This window comes from Panthera onca, chromosome D2 (genome assembly GCF_046562875.1).
Source record: "Panthera onca isolate mPanOnc1 chromosome D2, mPanOnc1 haplotype 2, whole genome shotgun sequence".
NCBI lineage: Eukaryota > Metazoa > Chordata > Mammalia > Carnivora > Felidae > Panthera > Panthera onca.
This window is the reverse complement of record NC_138349.1, coordinates 81793736-81816954: the sequence shown is the minus strand read 5'-3', so window position 1 is coordinate 81816954 and position 23219 is coordinate 81793736. Positions and strand designations below refer to the sequence as shown.

The window sequence follows — 23219 nt, the reverse complement described above, 5'->3', positions numbered from 1 at the left end:
ATGTTAAGTTTGCAGCAGAAAAAATATTTCTTGAATCCTTATGCTTTAATGTATCATTATATAAGTAGTACAGAGATATTTAGAGGAATGGTAATCGTTTCATGATTTAATAAACGTTAATTTTCAATAGATACTTATATTCATTTGCCAGGATTGCCATAAAACATACCACTGACTAGGTACTTTAAGGACCCAGGGTACTTTCTTTTTCGATGCTGCTTAAACAACAGAAATGTCTCTTCTCACAGATCTGGAGGCTGGAAGTTCAAGACCAAGGGGTTAGCTGTGCTGGTTTCTTCTAGGGACTCTCTGGTTTGCTGATGGCCGTCTTCTCTGCGGATCTTCACATAGCCTTCCCTCTGTGCTCATCTTTGTCGACCACCAATCTATTTCTTTATTTCTTGCGCATCTTGGGTTCTAGTGATCTTCAATGACCCAAGAGGAACAGAATGCCATCTCGGTCAAGCGAAGGTGGCGACTCCTGCGTTGCTGACAGGATTGAAATTTTTCGGAGGAGGGGTTGAACTGGGATCAGAACAGGAGACCCATGAGCAGGTAATTCACATTTGTACCACTTGTAATTAGATTTTTATTACCGAGTTTCACCTATCACATCATGGGATTTTTTTTTCCCCAAAACCTATCTGTTAGTTCCTTATTGAGGCTGTAACAAATTATCACAAACTTAGTGGTTCAAAACAACAAAAATTTGTTCCCCGCCAGTTCTGGACTTCAGAAGTCTGAAATCACTTTCACAAGGAGCTAACATCAAGGCATCGTCAGGGCAGGTTCTTTCTGGAGGTGCTGACAAGAGAATCCATTTCCTTGACTTTTTTCAGCTTCTGGTGGCTCCCGTATTCCTCTGTCTGCGGCCCCTGCCTCTGTCTGGAAAGCACAATGCTCCATTTTCTGCTCCCAGCATCCCGCCACCTTCTCCTCTGGCTTGGACTCCGCCTTTGACCATCCTACACGAGGAGTGCTGTGCTGACATCAGCCTATTCAGAACATCCAGAACGGTCTCCCATCTTAAGGTTCTTAATCCTTCTGCAAAATCCCTTTTGCCATACCAGGTGAAATTCACAGAATCTGAAGATTAGGACATGGGCATCTTGAGAAATCATTATTCAGCCTGCCACGCTATCCTTAATACATTTCATACGCATAGATTTAAATTTTAGAAAACTTGGTGTTTTTACTGGAATTGAGGGGCTCTGTGGGCTGGCAGCACCTAATTTTTATCCTTTCATAATGATATATTGACATAGTCTGTTGGTGTCACTAGAAACTTATGTATGTCTTATCGGTACCTCATTATAATTATAGGGTCAGTTAAATGTTATATTACCCGCAAGATGGGAAAATGAGTGTATGCAGTTAGGTTTTGGGGGGGCATGTGTCCAATTTGTCATCTCGAAGCACATCTTCAAACACACCATTGGACTCTCGTTTACATGACTACTGTGTATGCCTAGAGGTGCTAATCAGCTATTACCTCCTGTTCCCCAGAGAGACCCTCCTTGTTGATCAGCCCTTCCTTGATACAGTTCTTTTTTTTTTTTCAGAACTGTTGGAAAAAATTCATAAACATTGGTTCACCCTCTCTGTCCATACAGACAGAAGCAGGAACTTAACCTCTTCCTTGTGAATGGATAAACTTAATAAAAATAGATCTAATTAACATTAAATTATATATTGTATAATAAACAATATCCTACTTACTAAAATAAGGCTAAACATAATTTATTTACTTTTTTATGTATTACAATGATCATTTTTATACCTTGTATAAATTTTCCTTTTGCACATTAGTTTTATAAACTCTTGGTCCTTTAAAAACTCAATGAGTTCCAATTCGACATAATTATTATAATTTTTTATGATCAAATTGGCCTAACTAGGTGATAAGGAACCCCCTTAAATTGCCTCTTGGCTTTTTAGAATTGCCTCTAAAGATCTTGAGAACACCCTGTCTTCCTAGAAAAACAACATCAACAACAACAACATAGGAATTTCTGGATGCCTCCTGATTGCTTCCTGCCCTGGGATATTAAATTAAATATCCTCAGGTGCCTTGGTTTCCTCTAGTAGAGAATGATGTTACAGATCCGGATATGAGCTGCAGCTTATGTGTAACATAAGCGGTGGTGGTGAGCAAAAGGGCTGTTTCTGTGGTGCTCAGAACTACCACAAGAGAGAATTCTTCCGGGGCGCCTGGGTGGCTCGACTGGTTAAGTGTCTGACTCTTGATTTTGGCTCTGGTCGCGATCTCACGGTTCCTGAGTTCAAGCCCCACATCAGGCTCTGTGCTGACCGTGTGGAGTCTGCTTCAGATTCTCTGTCTCCCTCTTTCTCTGCTCCTCCCCTGCTCTCTTTCTCTCTCTCCAGAATAAATATTTATAAATAAATAATACATAATTTAAACAAAAGATTTCTTTTTACGGTTCACACTGGTGGTTCCACTGTAACACATTCTGTTCTTGCACCCTACTTAGCGGTGTACGGTTTTCTCAGTCACTAAGATTTTCCCCACGCTGACACTTGTGAACAAAAGGCAGCAGCGGGAAACCATTTTTCATCGTTCAAACAGGCAAAAATTAGAAAGATGGATGGTGCTCAGTGTTGGCCAGAGGGAAGGGAAATAAAGCAGTCTCATAAGCTGTGGTGGTCGTGTGAACTGGCATAGCATCTTCAGAGAACCACTGGGTGACATCTGTTGACAGCACAACATCTTCTAGCCCAGAAATTCACTTTCAGGAACTCACCCTACACATAAGTTTACACACAGTAGGTCTGACCACTGCAGCATCGTGTACCGGGAAAGGAGGTGGTGTGTAACAGAAACACGTCTAAACGCCATCGTGAGGGGACTGGTGAAATAAATTATTACGGTACAACCAGACACGACGAAATGCTATGGAACCATTGAAAAGAATGAGACTATACATGTTCCCATGGAAAAATACCTATGATACATTTATGGATAAAAAATAATAATATGGTAAAGAAGAATTAGTTTAGTTTGATCCTGTGTGTATGTATAAACACGTGTGTACATATATACATGTATGTCCATATGTGTGTATATATCCATGCATCCATGTATATACGTGTATATACACGTGTATACATATGTGTGTACATGCATACATGGATATATACATACACACATATGGATATATACAGAGACACACGTTTGCCTTCTAATAGCAAATGGCTGGATATATAAGAAACAGTGGCTTTACCTCTGGAAATCTGAATGGGGGCAGCTCCAGAGAGGAAGACTTTTACTTCTCACTTTATAACATGTTATAATAATAAACTTTAAAGGTACTGTTGATATTATCTCCGGGAAAAAGTTTCATTTCTGTGCTCATTAGTTAATGTTGTTAAGAAACAAAATTCAACTGAGTAAATTTTAAATTTTAAAGATCTTCTTGGCTTTATTCAGTGATTCATGAAATGGGCAGCATCCTGTTTAGCAGACAGAAAAGAGCTGTGAGAGGCTGTACAAAATAAAAGACTTTTATAGCTGGAAGGGAGCAATAACTAGAAAGTTATACTAGCAGGAAGTGGACTGGCTGGGGCAGTCACTTTTCTTTAGGGGATCAGAGGAGTCTCTCAGGCAGACTTCTTCACTAGTGCTGATCAGGTGATTAGTGACTCATTGGTTTAAGATTCCATTTCTGGGGGAGATCAAAACTGTAATTAAGTCTTGGTGTGATGACATGGGCTTACCATAAGTGACTCCATTTTGGTCCTGTTGTCTTGTTTTTAACAATGTGAACTAAGCGTTAAGTTGAACTTTTGTTTCAGGTTTCTCTGTTGTTGACTGAGAATTCCTTCTTCCAGTAGTTGCTCTGTTTTCAATAGTATCGTTGTCTATGTTGAGTCCCTGTTGGGCTTCCTTTCCCCTTTCTGTAGTGTCAGCACCTGGTAAGAAGATATGATCCCTTACCAAGGAATCTGATCGCATTAAAGGCTGCAGTGTTCTCATCAGGCCCTGCATGAGCAGTTGATACATCCAACAATAGTAAAATGGGGGCTGCATGGTCTACTAATGACAGTTTCTTAAGTGGGGGGGGGGGTAGTAAATTTTGTTAAACAATAAAAACCCTTTTTAGGCTGCCTTCATTCTGTTGCTTGAATGGCCATTTTTATCCAGCAGAAGTAGTTAAAATGAAGTGATACAAGAATTCAAAGGTGAATTAAATTCTTAGATATTTTCAAAGAATGATACTATTTACCTCAAAATCACGTATTTGTTGTATATCAAATAAGTTTCAACATTCAGAGGAGACTACAGAAATATGAGATCATAGAAATCAGACTGCTATTAAGTTTTACTTCTTTTGGTATCTCTTCTCTGGATTTCTCATTCATGAACCCCATTTTTAACCATCCATCCACTCATCAAATACCATATTTACCAAAATAAATACTATGACCAGGACTGGATTAAGATTTGGGCATATACCCAAATCTTTTTTTAACTTGTTTAAAAAAAAAAGTAGTGTTTACACTACAAGTACAAATATATGAAACAAAAAGGAAAAAAGGGGCACCTGGGTGGCTCAGTCGGTTGACTTCAGCTCAGGTCATGATCTCGAGGTCTGTGAGTTTGAGCCCCCGTGTCGGGCTTTGTGCTGACAGCTCAGAGCCTGGAGTCTGCTTCAGATTCTGTGTCCCCCTCTCTCTCCGCCCCACCACTGCTTGTGCTCTGTCTCTCTCTGCCTTTCAAAAATGAATAAACACACAAAAAAATTTTTTAATAAAAAAAAAAGAAAAAGAAAAAAAAAGAGGGTGACTCTGTAGCTTAAAAAAGCTAAAAAGCTAATGTCTTTGGACTATGAACTAAGTTCAAGATGTTGAACCTTGTTTATATCCAGAGTCCAGAAAGCACATTTTAAAAATGATGAGATAATTAGAAATTTAAATTCTTCCGGGATACTTGATGATATTAAAGCTGTTTAATTCATTTCTAGGTGTGACAGTAGCATTGTGGTTATGTTATAAAAAGGAGTGCTTTCTCAAACATACTGAAATATTTGCAAATAAAATCATATGATGTCTGAGACTTCCTCCAAGATAATATAAAGGTGTGGGGGATGGGTAGGGGTGCAGCAGAGATAGCACTGGCTATGAGTTCATGATTACTACGGCTGAGTGATGGTACAGGGAGCTTATTATTTTATTTGGTTTCTTTCGTCCACTTTCAAAAAAATTTAGAAATCTGCCCTCCCTCCCTGCCTCACAGGGGAAAAAAAAGATAGAGATTTTCTCCCTACCCTCTTGGAGTTTTCAGTCTTAGAGATAAAGCAACATTCACTGCGTAACTAAAAGATGAAGTGTGTTAAAGATGAGAGTGCAGGGGTGCCTGGGTGGCTCAGTCAGTTGTGCTTCTGACTCTTGATTTCGGCTCAGGTCATGTTCTCGTGGTTCGTGGGATTAAACCCTGAATTGGGCTCTGCGCTGAGCAAAGCCTGTTGGGATTCTCTTTCTCTCCCTCTCTGCCCCTCCCCCCTTAGTGCACATGCGCTCTCTCTCTCTCAATATAAACTGAGGGTTGCTGGAGGGGAGGTTGGTGGGGGGGGGGTTAAATGGGTGATGGGCATTAAGGAGGGTACTTTTCGGGATGAGCATTGGGGGTCCTATGTAAGAGATGAATCACTGGGTTCTACTCCTGAAGCCAAGACTACACCGCATGTTAACTAATTTGAATTTAAATTAAAAAAAATTAATAAACAGATAAAAGAATTTTTTTTTTTTAAATAAAAATGAGAGTGTAGGGTGGCAGCAGACCTCACAACCTGAGAAAGCTACCTGGAGGTGGAGAGAGACGTTCGTTGAAAGTTTCTTTGATGAAGTTTGGTTGAAACTAAAATTGGAAGGTGCGGTGGAATTGTGGGAGCGGAAAGAGAGAGGCATATGGCAGGCAGGAAACAGCATGTTCCAAGCCCTGGAGAAGTATGCATATATATATGTAACTTACATGCTGTACAAGCCAAAATAGGATTTAAAGTTAAAAACTCAGCTGAATATTTTGTTTGCATATGTCACAACATTTATCTGAACTTGAAAGAGGTACATCCACGGTATCTTTTGCCATGTCACCCCCAACTACATGCGACTAAATTGAAGGAGCGTTGTTCTCAGTATCACAGATGTCAAGTTGAGTAACATATGGTTGCTTCCTTTAAGAGCCTCACAGTCTAATGAGAGTGACAGAGAGATCTATACCTGTCTATACTTGTCAAAATGAAATATGACAAGGTCTCTACTGATAGGATAAGCTGAAGATGGGAGGGGTATAGAGGGGGAGTGCTTCATTCTGCCTGTTAGAACAGCAAACAGCTCAGAGAAGAGAATGGCACTGGGGCTGGGTTGTAGAAGTTAAGTACGACTTGGTTGGTCAAAAACAGGGAAGATAGGGCGTTCAAATCAGAGGGAACAGCATGAGCACAGGATCAGAAGCGTGAAAAATATATATTGCGTCTGGGGATTCCCAGGTAAATGCTGTAGGTAGAACACACAATTAAAATAAAATTTAAACCATCTCTTTGGTGCTGTGATAACATGTCACATGCATGCCTGCATTTTTTCAAGCTCTTCACAAATAAATAAACCTGTACTGGCTTTAGTCACAGGAATTTCAGGAAAGGAAATGCCTAAGTAAAAATGAATACAGATAATGTGGAACAGTGGATAGAAACAGAAGCTGGGTCAGGATCTGTCTCAATTTTTTATTCATCTAAGAAACCAATGACAGGTACAGTTGAGATAGTACCAAAGCATCAAAGTAAGCTTTTGATAAATGAATTTGGCCATTTTCATGATGCTAGAACATCCTTCCTGGCTCTTCTCCTTCTGACCACCTCTGGATTTGGTAGTTTTTCCAAGCTTTGTCCTGAATCTCTCTCTTTTTAAACAAACAAACAAACAAACAAACAAACAAACAATTACTTTCTTTTTTTCATGGCCTCAAATAGAGACGCTTAAGACTATATTTATCAACAACTTGAACGTCTCTTCTGAGCCCCAAATGCATACATCCAAGTGCCTTCATGCCATCCTGACTTGAACGTCACACACATGGAAGACAGAGAGAGCTGTGCTCGCTCTGCCATGTCAATACTGCCTTGAAGCCCGTCCTTCCACATCTTCGTTAATGACACCACCTTCCACTCGGATATTCCAGCCAGAACTTGGAAACTATTCCTAACTCCTCCCTCTTCCTTTTCTACACATTCAAACTCTCACTAAGACCTTTTAGCTTAGCTCTCCCCAGATCTCGAATCTCTCCATATGTGTCCTTTACTGCTGTCACCCGAATAAAAACCACTGTCTTCACCAGCTTCCACCAGTTGCCTCCACTATGCATTCTCCGTCTTAGAAAGACAAGGTTAGGTAATTTCTCCGATTAGATCCCTTTAATGGTTTCTTTGCTCATTGATACAATGCAAAATCCTTAATAAAGCTAACAGCGTCCTGCAAGATCTGACCCCTGCCTATCTCTCCCATCTCATTTCTAATTATTTGCTGTGTTACTATTGTATTAGCTTATAGGTTCTCGAATGTGTTAAGATCTTTTCCAGTTCATAACCTTCACACTTGCCCTTTCCTGCCTGGGAAGTTCTTTTCCACTCTTGTGGCTGGTTATCTCTTTTATGCTAAGCATTAGCAGGGGCTTAGATAGTGAAAATCACTTCCATCACTTACCTGGCTGGAATACTATACATGGATAAAGCCAGCCACAAAGTTTACAGGAAGCAACTTCTCCCAAGAACATGCTATTTCTCCCAAGGACAAGTGTCATAACAACGTCTTTGTTGAGTGATTACTGTCTTCTGACTTGTTAAAAAAAACTCTGTTCTCTAAAACTATAGACTATTAGAAGCTTTGGTATTTGAAACTTTACATTAAGAATAAAATATCCCACTCTGTCTGGAGATTCTAAGACACTTTGACACAGAGAATCAAATTAGATTCCCAACCCAGGTACAGAGCTTAAGATAAGGGGGTTTTGGATATACCACTCTGCATCTATCTTAACTTTGTAGTTTCCATGGAAATAGGACTGTGGATCCTTCTCAGACCTGATGTTGACCTCTGATCTGCTTTCAGTCTACCCAAACGCTGCTTCATTTATATGTCCCTCAAATTCTACTCTTACCCCAAATCCTATAATAACTTTATCTTTTCTTTGTTTGGTCAGATGCCTCACAATTCTTCTTATCCCTGGGATTTGACCTGAGGGCAGAAACTCCATTGGAGTCAACAGTCCAAACTTTAAGAATCAAGAAAGGGCCTTTTTCTTTAAAACAAACAAACAAACATGGCATAAGAAGAGACACTCAGATCAATGGAGCAGAATACAGAACCTAGAAATGGACCCACAAATGTATGGCCAACTAATCTTTGACAAAGCAGGAAGGAATATCCAATGGAATAAAGACAGTCTCTTCAGCAAGTGGTGCTGGAAAACTGGACAGCGACATGCAGAAGAATGAACCTAGACCGCTTTCTTACACCATACACAAAAAAATAAACTCAAAATGGATGAAAGACCTAAATGTAAGAAGGGAAGCCATCAAAATCCTTGAGGAGAAAGCAGGCAACAACCTCTTTGATCGTGGTCACAGCAACTTCTTACTCAACGTGTCTCCGGAGGAAAAGGAAACAAAAGCAAAAATGAACTATCGGGACCTCATCAAAATAAAAAGCTTCTGCACAGCGAAGGAAACAATCAACAAAACTAAAAGGCAACTGACAGAATGGGAGAAGATATTTGCAAACAACATATTAGATAAAGGGTTAGTATCCAAAATCTATAAAGAACTTATCAAACTCAACACCCAAAAAACAAATAATCCAGTGAAGAAATGGGCAAAAGACATGAATAGACACTTCTCCAAAGAAGACATCCAGATGGCCAACCGACGCATGAAAAAATGCTCAACATCACTCATCATCAGGGAAATGCAAATCAAAACCACAATGAGATACCACCTTACTCCTGTCAGAATGGCTCACATTAACAACTCAGGTAACAACAGATGTTGGCGAGGATGGGGAGAGAGAGGATCTCTTTTGCATTGTTGGTGGGAATGCAAGCCGGTGCAGCCACTCTGGAAAACAGTATGGAGGTTCCTCAAAAAATTAAAAATAGAACTACCCTACATCCCAGCAATTGCACTATTAGGTATTTATCCAAGGGATACAGGTGTGCTGTTTCAAAGGACATATCGGGGCGCCTGGGTGGCGCAGTCGGTTAAGCGTCCGACTTCAGCCAGGTCACGATCTCGCGGCCCGTGAGTTCGAGCCCCGCGTCAGGCTCTGGGCTGATGGCTCGGAGCCTGGAGCCTGTTTCCGATTCTGTGTCTCCCTCTCTCTCTGCCCCTCCCCCATTCATGCTCTGTCTCTCTCTGTCCCAAAAATAAATTAAAAACGTTGAAAGAAAAAAAAAAAAAAAAAAAAAAAAAATTTAACAAAGGACATATGCACCCCAATATTTATAGCAGCACTATCAACAATAGCCAAAGTATGGAAAGAGCCCAAGTGTCTATCAATGGATGAATGGATAAAGAAGATGTAATATAGATACACAATGGAGTATTACTCGGCAATCAAAAAGAATAAAATCGTGCCATTTGCAACTATGTGGATGGTATTATGCTAAGTGAAATTAGTCAGAGAAAGACATATGTCTTTATATGTATCATATGACTTCACTCACATGAAGATTTTAAGAGACAAAACAGATAAACATAAGGAAAGGGAAGCAAAAATAATATAAAAACAGGGAAGGGGACAAAACAGAAGAGACTCTTAAATATGGAGAACAGAGGGTTACTGGAGGGGTTGTGGGAGGGGGGAATGTGCTAAATGGGTAAGGGGCATTAAGGAATCTACTCCTGAAATCATTGTTGCACTATATGCTAATTAATTTGAATATAAATTAAAAAAAATAAAATTTAGAAAATGCATACATACATATATACGTATACATACATATATATATATACATATACATACATATATATGTGTGTGTGTGTGCACGTGCAGCCAGCCATCCCTCATCTACATCCCAAATCATCAAATATTTTTTATCCACTCTCTTTAAAATTTTTGAATTTGTTAAAAAAATGTTTCATTGTATTCATATATAAAGCAGCATTATAAGCATCACTGCTTCTCACTTCCAAGAATATCCTCTAACCCAAACACATAAAATCATGAATAAAAATGGGCTTACCACAACCAATCCTTCAGAAATACAAGCAATTATCAGATAATACTATGAAAAATTATATGCCAACAAACTGGACAACCTGGAAGAAATGGACAAATTCCTAGACACCCACACACTACCAAGACTCAAATGGGAAGAAATAGAAAATTTGAACAGACCCATAACTAGTGAAGAAATTGAATCAGTTATCAAAATCTCCCAACAAATAAGAGTCCTAGGTCAGATGACTTCCCAGGAGAATTCTACCAGACATTTAAAGTAGAGTTAATACCTATCCTTCTCAAGCTGCTACAAAAAATAGAAACAGATGGAAAACTTCCAAACTCATTCTACAAGGTCAGCATTACCTTGATTCCGAAATCAGACAGAGACTCCACAAAAAGGAGAATTACAGGCCAATACCCCTGATGCAATGGATGCAAAAATTCTCAACAAGACAGTAGCAAATCGAATTTAACAGCATGTAAAAAGAATTATTCACCATGATCAAGTGGGATTCATTCCTGGGCTGCAGGGCTGGTTCAATATTTGCAAATCAATCAATGTGATACATCACATTAATAAAAGAACAGATAAGAACCATATGATCCTGTCAATAGATTCAGAAAAAGCATTTGACAAAACACAGCATCCTTTCTTAATAAAAACGGGATAGAAAGTCGGGATAGAAGGAACATACTTAAACATTATAAAAGCCATTTATGAAAAGTCCACAGCTAATAACATCTTCATGGGGAAAAATGGACAGCTTTCCCCCTGAGATCAGAAACACAACAGGGATGTCCACTCTCACCACTGTTGTTTAACATAGTGTTGGAATTCCTAGCATCAGCAATCAGACAACAAAATGAAATAAATGGCATCGAAATTGGCAAAGATGAAGTCAAAGTTTCACTTTTTCCAGAGGACGTGATACTCTACATGGAAAACCCAAAAGACTCCACCAAAAGTCTGCTAGAACTGATACATGAATTCAGCAAAGTCGCAGGGTACAAAATCTATGTACAGAAATTGGTTGCATTTCTAAACACCAATAATGAAGCAACAAATAGAGAAATCAAGAAATCAGTCTCATTTACAATTGCACCAAAAACCATAAAATACCTGGGAATAAACCTAACCAAAGATGTAAAAGATCTGTATGCTGAAAACTATAGAAAACTTATGAAGGAAACTGAAGAAGACACAAAGAAATGGAAAAACATTCCATGCTCATGGATTAGAAGAATAGATATTGTTAAAATGTCAATACTACCCAAAGCAATCTACACATTCAACGTAATCCCAATCAAAATTGCACCAACATTCTTCTCAAAGCTAGAATAAACAATCCTAAAATTTGTATGGAACCACAAAAGACCCCGAATAACCAAAGTAATATTGAAGAAGAAAACCAAAGCGGGGGCATCACAATCCCAGACTTTAGCCTCTACTACAACACTGTAGTCATTAATACAGCATGGTATTGGCACAAAAACAGACACATAGACCAATGGAATAGAATAGAGAACCCAGAATTGGACCCACAAATGTATGGCCAACTCATCTTTGACAAAGCAGGAAAGAGTATCCAATGGAAAAAAAAGACAGTCTCTTTAGCAAATGGTGTTGAGAGAACTGGACAGCAACATGCAGTAAAATGAAACTAGACCACTTTTCTTACACCATACACAAAAATAAACTCAAAATGGATATGTGAGACAGGAAACCATCAAAACCCTAGAGGAGAAAGCAGGCAACAACCTCTTTGACCTCAGCCGCAGCAATTTCTTATTCAACATGTCTCCAGAGGCAAGGGAATTAAAAGCAAAAATGAACTATTGGGATCTCATCAAGATAAAAAGCTTCTGCACTGCAAAGGAAACAATCAACAATACTAAAAGGCAACCGATGGAAGGGGAAAAGATATTTGCAAATGATGTATCAGATAAAGGGTTCATATCCAAAATCCATAAAGAACTTACCAAACTCAACACCTGAAAAACAAATAATCCAGTGAAGAAATGGGCAGAAGACATGTATAGAAACTTCCAAAGAAGACATCTAGATGCCAACAGACACATGAAAAGATGCTCAATGACACTCCTCATCAGGGAAATACAAATCAAAACCACATTGAGATACTACCTCACACCAGTGAGAGTGGCTAAAATTAACAATTCAGGAAAAAACAAATGTTGGTGAGGGTGTGTAGAAACGGGAACCCTCTTGCATTGTTGGTGGGAATACAAGCTGGTGCAGCCGCTCTGAAAAACAGTGTGAAGATTCCTCAAAAAATTAAAAATAGGTCTACCCTACGACCCAATAATGGCACTACTAGGAATTTATCCAAAGAATACAGGATTGCTGATTCATAGGGGCACATGTACCCCAATGTTTATAGCAGAACTATCAAATGTCCATCAACTGATAAATGGATAAAGAAGATGAGGTTTATACATACAATGGAATACTACTTGGCAGCGAGAAAGAATGAAATCATGCCATTTGCAGCAATGTGGATGGAAGTGGAAGGTATTATGCTAAGTGAAATAAGTCAGTGGGAGAAAGACAGATATCACATGTTTTCAATCATATATGGATCTTGAGAAACTTAACAGAAGACCATGGGGGAGGGGAAGGGGAATAATCGTTACAGAGAGGGAGGGAGGCAAACCATAAGAGACTCTTAGATACAGAGAACAAACTGAGGGTGGATGGAGGGGTGGGGGAGAAGGGAAAACGGATGACGGGCACTGAGGACAGCACTTGTTGGGATGAGCACTGGATGTTGCATGTAAGCAATGAACCACGGGAATATACCTCCAAAACCAAGAGCACACTGTACACACTGTATGTTAGCCAATTTGACAATTAATTACACTAAAAAAAACAACAACAAAGAAGGTCCTCTAGGTTTTCTGTTGTTTGCAAAACATATATATTCCAATTACATGAACAGCAACAATTACAAAAAGCTTCAACAAATAACACTTGTGCCTAATGTACCATGTAACGATGTCATTATGTAGTTTTAATACCAAGAACATTCTATTTCTAGAAATTGTAAGAAAATGGATCTTTCTTTTGAGAACATCTAAGGTATGTGAATATTTGACTTTCAAATGCCCAACATACGGCTGGTTGCTTCCTGCTTTCCTAATCTCCCCGTGTGAACCACAGCCATGCTATGCTGAATTCATGGAACTGCCCAACCCAACATCTCTTTCCATCTTCTTTCTCTTCTCCCAGACTTCCATTCCCTTACTGGTAACAACTGTCTTTAATCTACACCAGAAGCAGAAAAAGCTGAGCTCCTGTCTATTCTCTTTTAGTGCACGCTCAGTTACACCACTACTGTATGATCTTAAATAATTTTACCTTGTGAGAGACTTTTTTCTCATCTATAAAAGGAGATAATAGTACCTACCTGAAAAGGTGGTAAGGACTTTTAAAATAAAGCATGCAAAGCTTTTAGCACAATGCTTTGTTGGCAAATGCACTGTAAATGGTAGAATTATCTCCAGGACTATCTTCAACAAGGGTAACAGTCCTTCCTAAACCCATGATCTTAACTGAGTGATATAAAAATTGTGCTTGAGATAAAACTGTTCCTTGAAAAAGCAACAATGACTTTGGAAGTAAAATCTGTCCTCGTACTAATCGTGTGGCTGCTGTAACAAATTATGACACACTTAGTGGCTTAAAATAACACAAGTTTATTATCGTACAGGTCTAGGGATCAGAAGTGTAAATGGATCCACGGGCAGCTTTCCTTGCGGAGGTTCTAGAGGGAGGACCCACTTCCTTGCCTGTTCTGGCTGGCTTCTAGAGGCCACCCACATTCCTTGGCGTGTGGCCCCGCATCACTCTGGCCTCTGTGTCTGCCATCACATCACCTTCTCTGCCATGGCCGTTGTCTCATCTCATCTTTCTTCACTCTGACCCTCCTGCCTCCACTTAGAAGGACCCTTGTGATTACCTGGTTACACCGGATAATTCAGGACAATCTTCCCTTAACTTAACCACAACTGCAAAGTCCCTCTTGCCGTGTAAGGTAACATATTTACAGGTTCCGGGGATTTGGATGTGGATATGATTGGGGCTATTATTTAGACTATCACAGTCATTTAAAATAATCGGGCCATTTCACACGTACCCCAGTGTTTACAGCAGCACTATCGACAATAGCCAAAGTATGGAAAGAGCCCAAATGTCCATCGATGGATGTATGGACAAAGAAGACGTGGCATGCATATGTATATGTGTATATATACATATACATATATATGTGTACATACATATATATACACACAATGGAGTATTACTCGACAACCAAAAAGAATGAAATCTTGCCATTTGCAACTACATGGATGAAACTAGAGGGTATTACAATGAGCAAAGTTAGTCAGAGAAACAGAAATATCATATGACTTCACTCATAGGAGGAATTTAAGGTACAAAACAGATGAACATAAGGGAAAGGAAGCAAAAATTATATAAAAAAAGGAGGAGACAAAGCATAAGAGACTCTAAATATAGAGAATAAACAGAGGGTTGCTGGAGGGGTTGTGAGAGAGGGGATGGGCTAAATGGGTAAGGGGCATTAAGGAATCTACTCCTGAAATCACTGTTGCACTATATGCTAACTTGGATGTAAATTAAAAAAATAAGTAAATTATAATAAAATAAAATAAAATAAAATAAAATAAAATAAAATAAAATAAAATAAAATAAATCAGGCTATTTAACCTTCTGGAAACTGCCCTTAAATTTCCCCAGAATATACACAAAACTTTCTATTTTCTCATTTTTCACTAATAAAGTTTGCTTTTCTTTAGATGCAACCAGTTGATAAAAATAATGCCATTGCTGATTCAATATATTTTTTCTATTTTGGTTAATTATCAATGTTTTGATACAATAGCATACTACAATTTCACGGCAAATATGTATTCTGTGTAATCAGGATAAATCGAGAAGCAAACAGCTATTATGATATTTGTCCTCTGGGTGAGTTATTTCGTACTCCCAAACAATGTACTCACCAACTTAAAAGACAAGCTTTTTTTTTTTTTTTTAATGTTTGTTTATTTTTGAGAGACAAGAGAGAGAGCATGACTGGGGAAGAGATAGAGAGAGAGGGAAACAGAATATGAAGCAGGCTCCAGGCTCTGAGCTGTTGGCACAAAGCCTGACACAGGGCTCGAACTCACGAGCCGTGAGATCATGACCTGAGCCGAAGTCAGATGCTTAACCAACTGAGCTACCGAGGCATCCCCAAACTTTTTTTATTGTGATTATATATATATATATATAATCGATATTGTAAGAAAATGTATATGTTTCTATATGTATCAGAAAATGTATATGTCTCTCTCTATATATACAAAACATAAATTTTGCCATTTTAAACATTTTTAAGTGTACAATTTAATGGCATTATTATTATTATTACTTACAATGTCATGTAACCATCACCACTATCTATCTCTAAAACCCTCTCATCGCCCCAAACAGAAACCCTGTACCCATTAAACACTAACTGCCATTCCCTCCTCCTCCCAGCTCCTAGAAATCTTGAATCTACTTCTGTCTCTATGAATTTGCCTGTTTTAGATATTTAAGTGGTACATTATGATAGTTGTCCTTTCCTTCTAGTTTGTTTTATTTAACATAATGTTTTCAGGATCCAATATGTTGTAGCATGTGTAAGTACTTTGTTCTTTTTATTGCTGAATGATATTCTGTTGTATATATAATACCACATTTGTTTACCCATCTATCTGTTGATGACATTTGGGTTGTTTTCCCCTTTTGACTATTATGACTAATGCTGCTATGAATATTGTGATGTCAGTATCGGTTTAAGTCCTTGTTTCTGGATACATACCTAGGAATGGAATCGCTGGATGATAAGGTAATCCGATGTTTAACTTTTTGAGGAATTGCCAAACTGTTTTCCACAGCAGCTGTTCCATTTCACATTCCCACTGTCACAGACTATGAGTCTGGAGTTCTCTCTTGTCCATCAAGAGAATAGATGCAGAATTGAATACAACAGAGGCTAATGTCCAGGAGGAGACAAGAGCCCTGAAGAGGGGTTTCATCTCTGTATTTATTGGGCTCTCAAGATATTACCCATGTGGTGAATGTGAAGAAAACAAGACCTTACACACGTGGTGAACGTTCAGAAAACAATCAGACAGTAATCATTAACTTGTGTGTGTAGGAAGCAAAGGATCTGGGGGGCAAGAGGAGTTTGTGATCAAAGCACAATAGTATATTGGCATCAGATGGAAAGTAATTTCCTGCAGGTGATATAACAGGTTACCCATGATCCCATTACAATATCTCGCTAGGTAACCTCGGGCACTTTCACCTTGTGGCAGTGACTTTCTGCCCTAAACTTTCTTAACACATTTATGTAAGTATAAGGAATTCTCAAACCTATTTCCCCACACCCACAAGTGATGGACTAGAGCTCTACTTTCTCCACATTTTAACCAACCCTAGTTTGTGTTAATTTTAGCCATTCTAATAGGTGTGAAGTGATATCTCATTGTGGTTTTGATTTGCATCTTTTCACATGCTTATTGGCCATCTGTATATCTTTTGGGAGGGAAATGTCTATGCAAGTCCTTTGCCCATTTAAAAAATTAAGTCCTTTGTATTCTTGTTGAGTTAAAGGATTCTCTACATATTTTGGATATTTGTCCCTTAGGGTTAGGGTTAGCAAGTATTTTCTCCCATTCAACAGGTTGTCTTTTTATTCTCTTAAAGGTGCTCTTTTTGTACAAAAGTTTTTAATTTTGACGAAGTCCAAATTATCTATTCTTTGTCACTTGTAATTTTGGTTTCATATTTAAGAAACCATTGCCAAACCTCAGTTCATAAAGACTTTTTCCTATGTTTTTTCTCTAAGAGTTTTATAGTGTTTAATTTTTAAATTTTATAGCTTTTAAATTTAGGTCTTTGATCCATTTTGAGTTCATATTTGTACATGGTGCAAAGAAAGGGTCCAACTTCATACTTTTGAATGTGGATACCCCAGCACCATTTGGTAAAGGACTGTCCTTTCCTCACTGAATGGTCTTAGCTACTTTCCCGAAAATCAATTGATCATAGATTTGAGGGTTATTTCTGAGTTCTCAGTTCTCTCGAGTCCATTGGTTTGTATGTCTTCCTTATGCCAGGGTCACATGGTTGGGAGTATGATAGCTTTGTAGTAAGTATTGATACTAGGAAGTGTGAGTGCTATAACTCTGTTCTTTTTCAGATTGTTTTGGCTATTCTGGGTCCCTTGACCCAGAATTTAGGACGGGCTTCTCCATTTCTGCAAAAGGATTGTTGGGACTTTGATAGTGATTGCACCAAATATGCATATCACTCTGGGTAATATTGTCATCTTAACAATACTAAGTCTTCCAAATCTATGAACACATGATGCCTTTCCATTTATTTAGGTTTCTCTAGTTTTTTTTTTTTTTACTTTATTATTTTTGTAAAATTTAAATCCAAGTTAGTTAACATATTTCAGGAATAGAATTTAATGATTCATCACTTACGTACAACACCCAGTGCTCATCCCAACAAGTGCCCTCCTTAATGTCCATCGCCCATTCAGACCATCCCCCCACCCAACACCCCACTAGCAATCCTCAGTTTGTTCTCTGCATTTAAGAGTTTCTCATGGTTTGTCTCTGTTTTTATCTTATTTTTGTTTCCCTTCCCCTATGTTCATCTATTTTGTTTCTTAAGTTCCACATATGAGTGAAATCATATATTTGTCTTTCTCTGACTTATTTTGCTTAGCATAATACACTCTAGTTCCATTCATGTTGTTGCAAATGAAGGGATTTCATTCTTGTTGACCACCAAGTAATATCTCATTGTGTATATATACCACATACTCTTTATCCACTCATCTATTGATGGACATTTGGGCTCTTTCCATACTTTGGCTGTTGTCAATAGTGCTGCTGTAAACATTGGGGTGCACGTGTCCCTTCAAAACAGCATTCCTGTATCTCTTGGATAAATACCTAGAAGTGCAATTGCTGGGTTGTAGCATAGTTCCATTTTTAACTTTTTGAGGAACCTCCATATTATTTTCCAGAGTGGCTGCACCAGTTTGCATGCCCACCAACAGTGCAAAAGGGTTCCTCTTTCTCCACATCTTTGCCTACACCTGTTGTTGCCTGAGTTAACTTTAGCCATTCTGACAGGTATGAGGTGGTATCTCGTTGTGGTTTTGATTTGTATTTCCCTGATGATGAGTGATGTTGAGCATATTTTCATGTGTCTGTTGGCTATCTGGATTTCTTCTTTGGAAAAGTGTCTATTCATGTCTTTTGCCCATTTCTTCACTGGATTATTTGGGTTTTTTGGTGTTGAGTTTGATAAGTTCCTTATTGATTTTGGATACTAACCCTTTATCTGATATGTCATTTGCAAACATCTTCTCCCATTCTGTCGGCTGCCTTCTCCCATTCTTGTCGGTTGTTTCCTTCACTGTGCAGAAGTTTTTATCTCGATGGGTCCCAATAGTTTATTTTTTGCTTTTGCCTCTAATTTATTTTTCTCTTGCCTCTGGAGACATGTCAAGTAAGAAGTTGCTGCAGCTGAGGTCAAAGAGGTTGTTGCCTGTTTTCTCATCTAGGATTTTTATGGTTTCCTGTCTCCAATTTAGGTCTTTCATCCATTTGGAGCTTATTTTTGTGTATGGTGTAAAAAGTGGTCCAGGTTCATTCTTCTGTATATTGCTGTCCAGTTTTCCCAACACCATCTGCTGAAGAGACTGTCTTTTTTTCCATTGGATATTATTTTCTGCTTTATGAAAGATTAGTTTGCCAATATGTTTGTGGGTCCATTTCTGGGTTGTGGTCTGAAAATATGCAAGGTATGATCTCGATCTTTTTGTACGTGTTGAGAGCTGATTTGTGACCCATTTTGTGATCTGTTCTGGAGAATGTTTCATGTACACTTAAGAAGAATGTGTACTTGGTGCTTTAGGATGAAACATTCTGAACATATCTGTTAAGTCCATCCAGTTCAGCGTGTCATTCAAAGAGAATGTTTCCTTGTTGATTTTCTGCTTCAATGATCTGTCCACTGTTGTAAGTGGTGTCTTAAAGTCCCCTACTATTATGATATTATCATCAATGACTTTCTTTATGTTTGTGTTTAATTGGTTTATATATTTGTGTGATCCCACATTGGCGGCATAAATATTTACAATTGTTACATCTTCTTGGTGGATAGACACCTTAATTATGATATAATGACCTTCTTCATTTATTGTTACAATCTTTATTTTAAAATCTAGTTTGTCTGATATAAGTATGGCTACTCCAGCTTTTCTTTGACAACCATTGTCATGATAGATGGTTCTCCATCCCCTTACTTTCAATCTGCAGGTGTCTTTAGGTCTAAAATGAGTCTCTTGTAAGCAGCATGTAGATGGTACTTGATTTTTTATCCATTCTGATACTCTATGTCTTTTGATTGGAACATTTAAGTCCACTGACATTTAGGGTGAGTACTGAAAGATATGAACTTAGTGCCACTGTGTTGCCTGTAGAGTTGGGTGTTTCTGGTGGTGTTCTCTGGTCCTTTCTAGACTTTGTTGCTATTGCTCTTTCTCATTTTGTTTGATCTTTTCTCTACTCAAAAAGTCCCCCTTAAAATTTCTTACAGGGCCGGTTTAGTGGTCACAAACTCCTTTAGTTTTGTTTGCCTGGGAAACTCTTTTTCTCTCCTTCTATTTTGAATGACAGCCTTGCTGTATAAAGAATTCTTGGCTGCATATTTTTCTAATTCAGCATGTTGAATATATCCTGCCACTCCTTTCTGGCCTGCCAAGTTTCTGTGGATAGGTCTGCTGCAAACCTGATCTGTCTTCCCTTATACATTAAGGACTTTTCCCCCCTTGCTGCTTTCATCATTCTTTCCTTGTCTGTGTATTTGGTGAATTTGACTATGATATGCATTGGTGATGTTTGGTTTTTATTGAATCTAATGGGAGTTCTCTGTGCTTCTTGGATCTTGATGTCTGTGTCCTTCCCCAGATTAGGGGAGTTTTCTGCTATACTTTGCTCACATAAACGTTCTGTCCTCTTCATCTTCTGGGACTCCTTTGATTCAGATGTTATTCCTTTTTAATAAGTCACTGAGTTCTCTAAGTCTTGTATCATGATCCTTTGCCTTTGTTTTTTTTTCTGCTTCATTATTTTCCATAATTTTATCTTCTATATCGCTGATTCCCTGCTCTGCTTCATCCATCTTTGCCATCGTGGCATACATTTGAGATTGCATCTTGATTATAGCCTTTTTAATTTCTGCCTATCTAGGTTTTATTTTTATCTCTGCCGAAAGGGATTCTCTGGTGTCTTCTTTGCTTTTTTTCAACCCCAGCTAGTATTCTTATTATCATGGTTTTAAGTTCTAGTTCAGACATTTACTTATGTCTGTGTTAAGTCCCTGGCTGTCATTTCTTCCTGTTCTTTCTTTTGGAGTGAATTCCTTCATTTTGTCATTTGAGGGGAAGAAAAACATTAATAAAAAGAAAATTTTAAATAAAAAAAACACAAAAAATCAAATAAAGGAGGCTAGATCCTAGGTGTGGTTTAGTCTGCTTGTTGAAAGAAGTTTGATAGAACAGAGTAAAAAGGGAAAGGAAAGAAAAAAAAGGGTAAGAAATTTTTTTAAATGTATATAATAAAACAGAATAAAATAAAAAAAGAAAATGAAATATAATAAAAAACAAAAAATAAAATTAAAAAATAAAAACAAAATTTTCTTTCTATATTCAAGAAAGAGAAAGAAAAGAAAGAAGAAAGAAAACAATTTAAGCAAAAACAAAAGCAAAGGAAACAAACAAGTAAGCTAACCAGCAAACAGAATGAAACCCAAATGAAGTTACATCCAGTTTCCCCTAAAACTGACAATATGAAGCCCTCTATAGTCCTCATACTAAGCAGGTGGAGTGATTTGTGCTGGTCTTGTGTGGGATGTGCTTGGAGGGTGCAGTTGGGCACAATTTGGTGTAACGGCTCTGTTCTCCACTGGGTGGCACTGCTTACTGGGGTGGAATCAGTGTGGCATGTATGTGCATGCACTGGAAAGGTGGAAATGGCTTCACCTGGTTCCCCTGCCTCTGGCACAGGAACTTTGTGGTCTCATTGACCCGCAATCACACATCCCTCCTTTGTCTCAGGCTTCCATCCACTCCCGCCCTTACCCTGTCTATGTCCAAGCCATCCCCCTGCCAGGGAGCACTTCCCTCCAGAGTTTTGCCTCAGATCGGGTTGTGTTTCAAAACCCCACACTTCAGAGACTCCTGTGGGTTGGACCCCCAACTCTCTGGGGGAGGGTATCACTGAGCAATGGCCGGTGCAAGCTTGCCCCAGAAAACATTTGTGGGATCCTGCAGTGGCAGAGATTAATGGCAAACCACAATACACAGCCAGCGCCAGGTTTCACCACACTCTGGTGTCTTTGTCCCAATACCAGCAAACGTGGGTGCTCTCTAGGGTCCACTAGAACCTTTGCCTGTGGGGAGGCCATAGGGCCTCTACCAAATGCCCTCCTAGCAGGGGAACCACTTCTCCTGTGTGGCACGTGGACCTCTTAGACCCTGCTGCCTGCTCCTGGGGATTCACCCTACTTCCTCACTAGAACAGCACCAGGCACTGAGCTCCAAAACTTCAGACTCTGTGTTCCACTGTTTGTAGAATCCTGGTGATATGGAAACTCTCTCCTTTCTTCCCATCAGTGGTTTAGGAATAGATTTCTTGTTCAGTCCCCTGTGAGTGTTTTCACTCTTTCTCTCCAGCTACTTTTGGGGAGGGGGGACGGTGCTTTTCTTGCATGATCTCCATATGCCTCACTCTCTCCCTTTCTCTTTCTCTCTCTGTGAAAATAGCTCCCTATCTTCCATGACTTTTGCCTCCCTCAGTTTACCTCTCCACACTGTGTACGTACCGAGTTCTGCGGCTCACGCTATGCAGACTGTTGTTTTAATCCTCAGATCAATTTCCTATGTGTTCAAAGTGATTTGGTGGTGATCTGAGTTTCAGGAATAAGACAAACTTAAAGGCTCCATGCTGCTTTGCAATCTTAACCCCATCGGTTTCTCTAATTCTTTAAGCAATATTTTATAGTTTTCAGTATAGAAGTTTTGTGCCTCTCATTGGTTAAATTTATTCCTAAGTATTTCATTCTTTTGGCTGTTATTGCAAATGGAATTGTCTTAATTTCCTTTTCAGATTTTCCATTGCTAGTATATAAAAATTGAGTTGATTTCTGTGTCATTTTGTAGCCTTCAATTTTGCTGAATTCATTAATTAGCTCTAAAAGGAGTATGTGGGGGAGTATGTATGCATATTTGCATGAATTCTTAATGTTTTCTACATTTATATAATCTGTGATATAGGCAGTTTTTCTTCTTCATTTCCAATTTGGGTGTACTTTATTTCTTTTTTCTTGTCTAATTGCTCTGGAACTGCCAACACTATGTTGAACAGAAGTGGCAAAAACAGGCATTCTTGTCTTGTTCCCAGGATTAGAGGAAAAGCTTTCTATCCTTTCCCATTGGGTATGATGTTAGCTGTAGGTTTTTTATATACAGCCTTTATCATGCTGAGAAGGTTCTCTTCTATTCCTAGTTTACTGAATATTTGTATCATGAAGGGATGTTGGATGTCATCAAGTGCTTTTTCTTTTAACATTTTTATTTGAGAGAGAGACAGAGAGAGAGAGAGAGAGAGAGAGAGAGAGAGAGAGAGGGAGAGGGAGAGGGAGACAGAGCATGAGTGGGGGAGGGGCAGAGAGAGAGGGAGACACAGAATCGGAAGCAGGCTCCAGGTTCCGAGCTGTCAGCACAGAGCCCCATGCAGGGCTGGAACCCAAAACTGTGAGATCATGACCCGAGCTCAAGTCAGACGCTCAACCGACTGAGCCAACCAGGCGCCTCAAGTGCTTTTTCCAC

General features: G+C 38.8%; 1 protein-coding gene across 3 annotated transcripts in view; it reads right to left on the bottom strand.

Moving 5' to 3' along the window:
- LOC132685555 (uncharacterized) overlaps positions 1-23219 on the bottom strand; it is a 107241-nt gene that overhangs the window by 72420 nt on the left and 11602 nt on the right. The window contains exon 4 of one of the 3 annotated variants that reach the window (XR_013550415.2): positions 3444-3930. The exons of the other annotated variants lie outside the window; for them this stretch is intronic. The gene's annotated coding sequence lies outside the window, so the exon portion shown is untranslated. Of the gene's footprint in view, positions 1-3443; positions 3931-23219 lie in introns of those variants that run through there. 3 annotated transcript variants of the gene reach the window in all.